This window comes from Chanos chanos, chromosome 12, assembly GCF_902362185.1.
Source record: "Chanos chanos chromosome 12, fChaCha1.1, whole genome shotgun sequence".
Lineage (NCBI taxonomy): Eukaryota > Metazoa > Chordata > Actinopteri > Gonorynchiformes > Chanidae > Chanos > Chanos chanos.
This window is the reverse complement of record NC_044506.1, coordinates 22,170,458-22,182,696: the sequence shown is the minus strand read 5'-3', so window position 1 is coordinate 22,182,696 and position 12,239 is coordinate 22,170,458.

Genomic DNA, 12,239 nt, shown 5'->3' with positions numbered 1-12,239 from the left:
TCTTGTCCCGACTGTCCTCTAGGAGGAGACACATCAGTGTTTGCCATGGACTGGCTGGTACTTGGATTCTCTTGACAATCCTCGTCATCGTAAGAGTCCAAATCAATGATCTGGGTTCGGACCACCGATTGGCTGGGAGTGACATAAAGCCTGTCTGGGTGGGGATACGTGTACAGGCTGTCATTACCATTAGAAATGGCAGTGGTGTTGAGAGTTGACATCCAAGGAGGGGAGGGAGCTGTAGAATCAGGTCGACAGGAGTCCCCAGTAGCACCTAGACTGGACACCACAGTCTTTGCACGTGTAAAGTGGCATATCTGATGGGCATAGAGCAAATCTCCAGTTGAGAAACTGGCCTTGCATCTCTTGCACTGATGGGGGAATGAAAGTGGCTGTGACGTCACCTCAGGGAGCGGACAGAGTTGACCTGAGAGTTGAGCGCTGTGAGACCTCTTATGTTCCTGTAGGACTCTATTATTTGTAAAGGAACATTTGCAAAGAAGACACTGGTGGGAGGTAGAGCTATTATGAAGACGACTGTGCCTAACCATATTTCTCAGACTACTGAACCTCTTAGCACAAACGTCACATCTGAGATTTGTATCAGGACTATGGCACTCAGACTGATGAGCATTGAGACTTTCCTCAAGGGCAAACGTTTGGGGACAGAGAGGACAAGCGTATGGTTTCTGCTCTGCATGAACCAATAAATGCTCTTTGTATGAGCCAAGGAAGCGAAACTGAAGACTGCACTGAGAACAAGGGAAAAAACGTCCTTTGCGTTGATGTAGACGCTGGTGCAACCAAAGTTTGTTCCACCTCTGGAAAGCTTGACCGCAGTATCCACAACGGTACCTGTAAACAGGAGCATGTTTCTGCATATGGGCCTGCAAAGTTCGGCGGTGTTTAAACCGCTGACCGCAATGTCTACACTCAAGTCTCCAAGGTCCTGGGCCAATAACTATGCATTCGATTGATTCATTTGATGAGGTACAGCTAATTACTGAAGGCGTGGGTGAGGGTGGATAAGAATCAAGGTTTATGGTTGAGAAGCTCTCTATGGTAAGAGCAGCGTGATGCTCAGGACCTACGTCCTCAGACTGTGAAACTGCAGTTTGCATTTCAGTTATTTCAGGTGGAGAAGACAGACTAACTGAGACTGACTCAGATTGCTGGTCATTATTTGGAGTAGGCTGTCCTGAACAAAATGCAGAATCAGTGTTTGTTTGAGAATCCTGCTGACATTCAGAGAGATTTTTGGAACTTTGCAAGTGATCGGTGGGATTCTGTAGAGGAGCAGGGCATGTCTGGATTTTCCGTTCCCTTTCGTTAGTCTTGAAAATTTGAGAAAGTGAGACACCACATACATTTTCCTCCCCGCTCGACCGGCAGCACACCTCACAGTGAGAGCTGACCTCAGAATCCTTCTCGTAATTCTGACCACAGGCAAAACAAAGGTATGGTTTTAGTGTAGTATGGGTTTGAAGGTGAAGGGTATACTGGCACCATTTCCTATAGAGTTGTTTGCATATTTGACACTTGAAGAAGAGAGGGGTGTTAACTTGACTGTCCACTCCTTGTTGGACTAAGAAACCCTCAATGCCAGCTTTGTCTCCATCTCCCTCTTTCTTTGCAATGCACAATGAAGACCTCTGATGTATTCGTAATGTAGAGAGATCACTGAAGGCAAGACCACAATGGGAGCAGGAGAAAGGGGTCTCCCCAGTGTGCTCAAGAGCATGGAGTTTTAATGCCTTTAGTTGACTGAATCCTTTCCCACAAATAGAACAGGCGTACGGTTTGATAGGCCAGTGTGTTCTCTCATGGACAGCGAGGCTTGCAGACTTCCTAAATTTCTTTCCACAGTCTTTGCACGAGAAGGGCTTTCCTTCATTGTGTATTCGCATGTGGATAATCTGCTGACGCTTGTTCAGAAAATATTTGCTACAAACCGAACACCTGAAACTTCTTTTTCTGATGAGTCGTGGACTCTCCAAAGAATCAGTTGTGCAAGATTCAGGTTTACTCGGAAGATCAAGGCCAGATTCATCAGTCATCCTGCCTTGTTTTGCCTCCCGCACGTGGGTCCCGAAATGGGCAATAAGGTCACCTCTGTGGTGAAACTGTTTAAGACAGCAAGGACACTGCAGGGAGACAGGTTGCTTATGGATATTAATATGGCATTTGAGTTTGGCTAGTTGAGCAAAGTTTTTACCGCAGTGCTGGCACCTGTAAGGTTTCTCACCAGTGTGAATCCGCTGGTGTATGGTATATGCTGAGAGATGGCGAAAGGAACGACTACAGTATTTGCAAAGAAGCGGCTTCTTGGCGTTTGTGTTTTTTAGAAATCTCTTCCTTTGATCAGTTGATTTAGCTCCTGGGCATGACCTCTCATTCTGTGTTGTCGCAGGATCTTTAGGGCCTTGTGATTCTAAAAACGACCCCTCATAAACTCTCTCTTGAGACAGACATGCTTTAACCAAAACATGGTTTTCTGTTTTGTCTGTAGCTGACACACTGTTTGTAGGCTCTTCAATCATGCATCCACAGCCACTCACATCATTTTCAATTTCCTCTGCTTTTCCTGTAGTCTTGGACTTTAAATCTGAGGGACTCGTACTTGACGTTAGCCCTTGGTTTCCCGCAGGCTGGGTATCAATAAATGGATTTAAAAGATTGGAGGTAAGTCCTGCAGTGTCAGTAGAAGATTGCTTAAGATTATGGAAATGTTGTTTGGAACCTGCACTCTCAGACATTCCTCTCTCATCCGACAAAGTCTTTCCTCCGCAGCAATCTGTTTCAGAACCATTTAAATGAGGCTTTTTATCTAATATCTGCATTTTACAGTGTAAATATGTAACTGCACTGCACTCTTCATCAACAGTGTCTATATTGGACTGACTAACTATACTGGACAGCTGAGGCAAATCAGTTGCTTGCGTTGATCTTTTCTTGGATACCCGGGTAATTCTTTGTTTCACTTTTTTGTGCTTTGTTTTCTGTCTGGGAGTGGAAGGCACTGTTTCTTCACATCCAGGTATTAATACAACATCTCCTGGTTCCTCCATGGCCCTCATTTGATCAACCTCCTTCTGCACAGTCTGGGCAACCAGCAGTTCAGTACTGTCAATGGACAAGCTGGCATTATTTTGCAGATCAAAAGGTTTTTCATCTGTGATGGAAGTCACCTCTTGTGTAGTACTGTGGGTACTGAGTTTCTGGATCCTCAGTTTTTCTTCCATGTTTACTTGTGACAGTAAAGGGCTGTCCTGCTGCCTGATGAGAGAAGTAGACTTGGGTGTCTCTCTCTGATTCCAATGTGCTGCCTGGTGGCTTCTGGGGTTTCTGGTGTTGGCAGTGGTTATTTCTCCTTGTGGAATCAGTGCTTTACCCGATGCATCCCTTTTCTCTTCATTAGCCTCTCGTAATTCAAGGTTGTCACTTACGTTTCCCTGCACATCTTTCATCTCACTTGTTTTTTCAGCTGATGAAGTATTCTGAGTATTTTGCACACACTTAGGGGACACTGTCACAGATGAATTTGTATAATTCCCTGGAGAAACATCACTGTTATTCTGAGGAGCCAGAGGTTTGTCCAGATTTTCATGCAGGAGAAAATCCTCCTGTGGCAGAGCAGTCCCATCCTGTAATGCATCCAGTACTGGAGAGACTTGAATCGTACCTGTGTTTCTTGCTGATTTTGTGGATATATTTAATTCTGAGCCTTGGCCTGAACCAACTGAGTCTGTCGGCGACAATTTTCTCTTTTTTTTGGGTGGTCTTCCTCGTTTCCGTGATTGTTGAACACCACCACCACCATCAGTAACTTTGCTGTCAGAAGATACTGTTAGTGTAGGTGTAGAGGCTGCTGAAGATCTAGATGTTTCTGTCACTTCTCTGACTTGGCCTGAATCAACTGAGTCTGTTGGTGCCAATTTTCTCTTTTTTTTGGGAGGTCTTCCTCGTTTCCGTGATTGTTGAACACCACCACCACCATCAGTAACGTTGGCGTCAGAGGATACGGTTAGTGTAGACGTAGAGGCTGCTGAAGATCTAGATGTTTCTGTCACTTCTGTCTTTACAGGGCATTTTGAGAGATCTGAGGAGTTCAGACTGGCCGTAAGAAGGGTGTGGTCTGGCAATCTCTCATTTTCGGAACATGAGTTAATTTTGCATATACGGCTGGACTTCCTTAAGGGGCTTATGTGTTCCTCGGCTGAAGGCTTTTCTGACTTAACCAGTCCTCTGGGGACTGAAGTAATGTTATTCTGGTTCATTTTTTGCAAGCCTTGGTTAATTCCATTCTCTTGAGCATTTGTTCTGACTTCCTGAGATGCTGCAAATAATTTGGCCATTTTCAGTAGTGTTTTCTTCTTACATGGGCGACCAATTCTTCTCTTAATTTGGGAGACATCTCCCAAGGTTTTTAATACTTTAATATCCTCTCCTTGACTTGGATGTTTGTGCTGTGCAGGTGTAGGCATCATAGTTTCTTGTTTTACTGTAACAATTTCCTTTTGCTTCTCACGCAGCAGTTCCTCCTTTTGAGGAACAAAATGTTCAAATTCACAGGTCCTTCCTTGCTGTGAAACAATAGCTTCTGATTTCTTGTCTGTGAGGTAATTATTCTTCTCATTGCCCTTATTTATGGTACATCTCTGTTTTTTTGGCATTGATAAACTGCTCACATCTGCACTCGTGACGGCAATACTCGTTTCTTGTTCTTCACTTTTTACTTCACAAAGACCATCGCCTGAGTGACCACGAAATGAAACTTGAGGAGATCCTGTCCTGCTTATGTTTTGTTCCACTAATTTCACATGCTTGCTTTTCTTTTTGGAGACTTCTCTAACCATACCACATTCGTGAGCCTCAACAATATCAGTGGCTACTTCTCCTAAATCAAGATGTGAATCAGGATGATGAAAGCGCCCCTGAGACAATGCAAGTGCATTTGGTGGTTCAGTGATGAAATCACGCTCTGATCCATTGTTACGTCTGTTTCCTTTTCTTCTGCTGGATTTTTCTATCTTCTCTGATGTGGTCTGTGGGTTCTGATCATTTGACACTCCAATTTCAGACACAGAGATACCTACTTCCACAACACTACTTGTTATCTTAATATTTTTGCTGTCTTTGTGAGATATATTTCTACTTTGTCTTTTTTCTTCTGCATTTTGTGCTGGGCTGCTGGGTCCATCCTCTGCCTCATACTGTAAATGAGCAGAAGGGAAATTCTCCAGGGGTGAAGTAAGCTTGGAAGAAGTTAACACATTGTTGTTCAGTAGTTCTGATTTTACTTTATTTGTCTCCACCACTTTCTTCTTTTTCTGTTTTTTTAACGTGCTTTGAGATATGATTCTAGATAAGTGTACCTCTGTAAACGAATCAGCATCTTCTGTCGGCACTAACTCCAAGGGGGCAGGTTGCGGCTCGAAACCATTGCTCATCTTGACTTCACTGAGGTCACTTCTACGAGCTTTTCTAGAACCTATTTTGTCCCTTGGAGTCTCTTGTATGATGGAGGGAGAGCTGCCAACCTCAGATTGTGAGGCTGGAGAGAGAAACTCTTCTTGTAACGGTGAAATACTGGATTCAGATTCAGTTTGGCTGATTTGATCAGGTTTTACATTTACTTGCTCTGCTTGAGCACGGTAAATGTCCAGCGTCTTGCAAGGAGATTCACAGTTCTCAGCCAGCTGGCCATTTTCTTCAACACTGTCCACTACTTTCCATCTCCTTGGTTTCTTTTTCTTTTTTTCAGTGATCTCTGGAGTGTTAACGTTGGAATGGACAACGTCAGGAATGGCCATGCCGTCCTGTGTCACTTCTGGTATTCTGTGTGAGTGGGTAAAACTAATCTCTTTGACATGGCTGAATTCTTTTGTTGAAAGATTTTTTAAATCACTGTGTTTCTTTGCCTTTGATTCTTTGGTTTGTGCCATTGCTGAAGGAGATTTGTCATTAGGACCCAGGCTGCCAGTGGGGTGACTGCTGAACTGTCCATTCTCATCACACTGTTGAGTTTTCATCTCTCTTGGCATCACCTGCTTTTCTAACGTGGTCAGAGGCTTCGAATGGTCCTTGTCAGGGTTGAATGTGGCATCATGTGTCAGTGTCAGCTCTTGTACAGAGCTGTCCTTCGTTTTGTTCTTCGATTTAGTGGATGTGGTCTTTGGGCATCTCCCTTGTTTTCTAAACTGTATAACACGGTCCTGTGTCTGACTGACTGTAGACTCTGAGGTGAACGTTGTGCTTAGCTTAGCTGAAATGCTACCATGGGTAAATAGTCCAGCCTCTTCATTTAATTCCTCATTTTCTTCTTGAAATTCATTATCAGTCTTCATTTCACTGGATGACAGAATTTTTGCCTCCTTTTCAGGACCAATGGACTTACTTCTTTTAACGCTTTTACAATGTCGTATTGCTTTTGTGGGCAGTCCCTCCTCAGACACTATAGCTCCTGCTTCTGAGTCAGAGAATGGGGAGAGAGCTTGTGATGACGCTACATCATCATAGGGACTGACAGTGTTATGACTGTAAACGTGCTGCTTGCTTTGTGACCGTTTCTCTGTAGTGTTTCTCTTCAGTGACTGCTTTTCCCTCACTAACTGTGCCGGGCTACCAAGGTCAGAGATGACATCCTCTTTTAGCATGGGTTCTTGAACGGCATTTCGGTCTATTGTAGGCATCTCCTGAAGTATTTGTGGCTCAACTTTCACAACCTGTAGTTTCTGTTTGGTCTTTGGGGGTCTTCCTCGTCTTGGAGGACAATGCTTACACTTTTCCTTCACTAACTGTGCCGGGCTACCAAGGTCAGAGATGACTTCCTCTTTTCGCATGGGCTCTTGAATAGCATTTTGGTCTACTGTAGGCATCTCCTGAAGTATTTGTGGTTCAGCTTTCCCAACCTGTAGTTTCCGTTTGGTCTTTGGGGGTCTTCCTCGTCTTGGAGGACAATGCTTAGGGCTTTCACATTCTGAGGTTACCTGTGGTACTGCTATTAAAGTAGGAGTTACAACATCTGGTGGCACCGGATCAGTGATTTCAGTTGTTGGTGTTGGCGAGATGAGCTTGTCCTTCAGTGCACTGACTGAGGACTCTGAGGTAGATGAAGAGGTAGAATCTTGTTCAGTTAAAATGTTTGAGACACCTGGCCTGGTGAGGTTTTTCCTCTCTTTTTGTACACTGCAGTTCAGAGGCCGAATCTCACTGGACTGAGTCACACTCGATTCTTCAGCAGATTCTGACTCCTGTTCTTCAGTTTTTGTCTTTTTCTTGTGTGAAAAACCGGTTATTTGTGTCTGTTGCTTTCTCAAGACGCACATTTTATATGTCCTTTCAAACGGCTCCATTTTCAATAATGCTCCTGTTGACTGATCCGTTTGACAAGTGTTTAAGTTGCTGACATCAGCTACGTTGCTGTCAATGTTTTCAGGGTTTACATTTAGACCAGAAGAACTACAAAAGTCCCTAGTGACCCTTCCAAGATGCTCTTTTTGAGTAAAAACATCCAAAAGGTCAGATTTAAGATCAGGTTTACAACTTTGCAGTACTGCCTCCTTAGCCTCTACAAGAGCCAAAGTTTCTCTGGGATTATCATCTTTGCGACAGAAAGCATCATCTTGGGGTATTCCCTTGTTAGTGTTATCTACATATTGCTCTGCTGGTGAAACATGTGGACGTACTGTAGTTTCAGCTTTAAACAGTTTTTTCAATGGAAGGACATTCAGTGATTGAGGAAGAGAAACCTTTGACCCACAATCCTCAAGTGATTTGGATTCACTCTTTATAAAAGATGGAATAGGAAAAACCCTGTCGGGAATACAGCGCCTGTTAAAAGCATCTATAACTATAGCCTCTCTAGCAGTCCTGGGACATTCCGGGGAAGGCACACAAACCTCAGGGGAACCACAAAACGTCAGCGATGTGCTTGGGTCCACTCCAGTGCGACAACTCCGTCCACTCTCTTTAACATTCCCCACTCTCTCCTCAGGGAAGGTGTCTGTGTCCAGGTCTGTCCTCTGTATAAACAGACAAGGAGCAATTGAAATAGTTTATTTTCATTTGATCACAGATTATACATTACTTTGATTTGGAAATTTGTGCAGCCATTTATTGCAGCAAATCTCCTGGTATCACCTACCTTTTGATGAAGCTCTGATTGACTGCGTTTGAAACAAGACGTTTGTATGAGATTTGACGACACAATTACAGAAGTCTTTCCAACACCTTTGCCTTCATGCGTCCTGGTACAGTCATTTCCTGTATTTGGCTGGCTGAGGTCTTTTATAGATTCAGCTGGTGTCTCCTCATTGCTAGGTCTGCTCTGTTCGGTGTTTAACACAGCCATTGGAGAAGCCACATCTTCGGACAGATCCTGCCCCAATTCCATACCATTACTCATCTCAAGTGCCTCTTTGATCACAGATAGCCAGTTAGATGAACTGCCTGCTTCCAGGTCTTGCCCCTGCATAATTTTGAAAACCATGGCATAAGTGCACGAATCCAAAACTAACTTCACATTTTTCAAAAGACAAATTGCAAAAACTGTCAAAAATATTATCCCTAAAAAATATTATCCCTAATTTAAGTTTTATGGACATTTGCAAGGATAACAGTACTGTGCCTATCATGTTTTGAGACTGGAGAAAACATCAGCAGGACCTTTAACACAAATTCTAGACCTTTTATATTTTCTGTTTGTTCTGAACAACTGTCCTTATTAGCTTTTCATAGTGGATTAAAGAACACAGCAACTGCAAAACATTTATGAAGTGTTGAACAGATCAGTTCTTTGAGGATTATGTTGTGTGTTGCCATAACTGTATTGCTGAACGATCCAGTTGTGACCAAGTTCCATGATGCTTTTTGCCACACGTAAGACCATCTGCACCGGGAGGCATCAGCCACATAACAGGCAACCATCCAAATAGCCTCCCAGCTAAAGGAACATTTAACTGGAGATTTGGAGACTTTGAGACCCCATTATGCCACCATGATCTGTAATTCTCTAAGAGTAGTTCTTGGATTCATCTTTGCCTCCTAAATCACCTTCGTCTTTGCACGTGAGGGGGAAACACGCTTTGATTGTCTAACAGGCTGACTGTAGCAGCTTTAATTTCTTGAGTACTACATTATCAGTAACTAGTCATTGTAGCTCTTTATATCCTGAGTGAAGCAAAAAGCTGCGAAAGGCCATCTTAAACTATCTTGGCCTGAGATGAGAATATGACATCAATGCAGATTCAATTTTTGCCTGATTTTATTTTAAGCATCTGTAGGGATACCTATCATTTCAAAACCTACCTCCTTGTTTCAAAAATTGCTGACAATCATTCTAAGTAATGGCATTAGAACACAATAAGATGTTTGCCTGAGGTCATTCCTCATGACCTGAGCAGGTAACTTAATGCACTCTACGTTTGGTTAATGCTGATGTTTGGTTGTTTTGTAATTACTTACCTTTTGAGAGACTTGCTGACGGGTGTCTTCTGTAAATATATTTTTATTCATTCTCTTATCTGGTCGTCTTTCCGTATAATCCACTGTGCTATTCTCTGTACTCGATTTGGACTGGAACGAACCATCAGAGTAACAGGAATACTTCGTCAGGTCCGCCGATGTCTGCACTGTAACACTCTGACCAGGTGACACCTTCGGACCACCACACACGGACGCCGATGATGCTCTTTCCTGGTCTGGTCCCTGTGAATGAATGAACAACGCATTTATGCCACATTTATGCTCACAAAAACCTGCTTTTTATCCTTTCTTTTCCCCGTATCATGAGTTACCCGGTACTGAGTGGCTTGCGGCCAGTGACTGTGGACAGATTCTCTTCTTTTTTCATCATTATTTCCTTCCTCTGGTGTTCTTCCATTATTCATATCAGAGTCAGTACTGTCCCTTGGCTCTCGGTGATCCTCCATCTCCAGATAACTAAACCTAGAGGTAAGCCTCCTAAGACCTCTGAAAGAACTCAGCTTGTCCTCCATGCTTTCATGGACTCTGTGCAATCACATCTAATTCTCATTTACAATCTGTGGATGACAAAGAAAAAAAAAATTCAGTAAGAAACATTTGAAACTGTAAAATGAAAATGGTATGTATCCTCAGACCTCTTCTAAGGTACGTTTAAATTATAATAATATTTTTCCAGTCAGTACTGGACGTGTAATACTTTCAATAGAGATATATCATAAATATGAGCATACTTTCAAATAAATACATTTTCAAATCTTCAGAAAGAATCAGTATCACTATAAGTGTTGTGAGAGTGCGTTTGAAGTCTTGAGATTTCCAAAGAAGTCTTAGTTCTGTTGAGACATATAAGAAATCCATTTGTCATCCATTATCAAACCGCGGGTCTGAAAGTACTCCAAACACGTGGGCCTACTTTCAGATATCAATTTTCTCAGGAAACCTGCCAGTTTTTCAGAAATCTACGATAACAGAGCAGAGCGTTCTGCAGACTGGAGCAAGGAGGTAAAACACTTTAGTATTCATAACCACGGCACATTTTACTTTATGTTAAGGTTATAAGTTAAATTTGACCAGTGTTGTTTGTAGTACGATAACATTTACTCATATTGGTGCCACTGGAGCGACATAGTCCTCTCGTTTGACACCCACTGCTCCACTACATGTATCTTGGTAAGTGGGACTGACGTCTGGTATGACCCATTTCTTTCTGATATCACAGCAAACTCCAAAGAGTTTTTGGAGCCTCGTGACTCATCTATTAAGGACATTACTGGGGAGACCGGCCAGATCAAATTCAATGTACAGGTACAGGTATATGTAAAACATGTAAAGGCATATTTAAAATTTACGTTGACTCAAGAAGTCAGTAGTTTAAATCTGAATTCACTAAAACATCTTCAAAAATGCTTTGCAGCAAGGTACACCCTACATTTATAATTTTGCTCCAGTGTTTCAATCTCATCCTTTCTCTTTCTCTCTTTCTTTTTGGAAACTGACATTTACAGTTCTATTTCTTTCTAACTTTCGTTGTCCAGTGCCCTGTCAGTAAAGAGTCTTTTCAGTAATGTGACATCTGTAAATACAATTTTTCCCCAAAATCAGATCAGCTGTGATAATACGCCACAAGCAAACAAACCACACTTCGCCGCTTGACAAAGGAGGCCATATGCATTTTCTGTGTACAAAACTGTCTCGATTCAATAGGTTACCACATTCATTTATTGTAAATATATCTGTATAAATTGGCCATGCGTGATGCAGCAATGCTGGAAGGAAAAATGTTTTCTCATTAAAATAAGTTTGTCCGAGGCAAAAGTTAAGTAAAACATCAGTACTACAGACTGTTCCCAAAATGTCACTCACGTTTACTGAAAGCACCTTGCTGACAAAAAAAACAAAAAAAAAAACAAGAGTACTTAGCAACCTGATTACCAGGGACTGTGGATGTTTGTTGTCCAATACATTAATTAAAAATGCCCTTGTGATGAGACTCGATAAGATAGGTTTCTAATGGTCAACTCTGAATACATGCGTGTTGTAAATACTGCAATCTACGGTATCCAGATATCAACAGAATGATCACATTCTAAACACTGTTTGTTACCAGATCTAAATCTTTAAATATGTGGACGCTAGAGTGAACAACAGTTATTTTGACGCACAAAGAACGCTACAAAGCGCCAACTTTTCCGCCAAATCATAAACGTGTTACTTTAGCGTCTCACGTTCGCTGGCACAGCCAAATGGCTGATATTCTCGAGGGCAAACAACGTGCGTGAGAAGGGATCTGATTCCTGGATACATTTGATTGCAAATGTGTTGAACAATGATATCAGCACTTGTCATCGAGGGATTAGTGATGAATAAGTTTTCCGGTTTCGATAAAGAATGTTTGAGTCAGAGCACTGTTTTGATCCGCTAACTTGCTAACCCCGCTCCATATTTCCCACTTTGCCCCCGTGCCTCTGCACAGCAGCAAGCCTCAAGCAAGCAAAACTCACCACTTCAGCTGGCTTGACAATTATCCGATTCATTCCAAGTCATTTTACGAAGAAGTGCACGAAGTCATTGTTCGCGACTTCACCTCATTTATGCCATATGCTTCTTACTTCAATCAAGCATGCAGTAAGCATTTGTTTCCCAGTGGTCTGGGATCCTCGGCAAACAAGTATCCCAGCATAACATCCGGCACACACCGGAAGCGAACGCTTGGATGCAGGTCCATGCGATGCTCCGACGATCTTTGAGAGGGG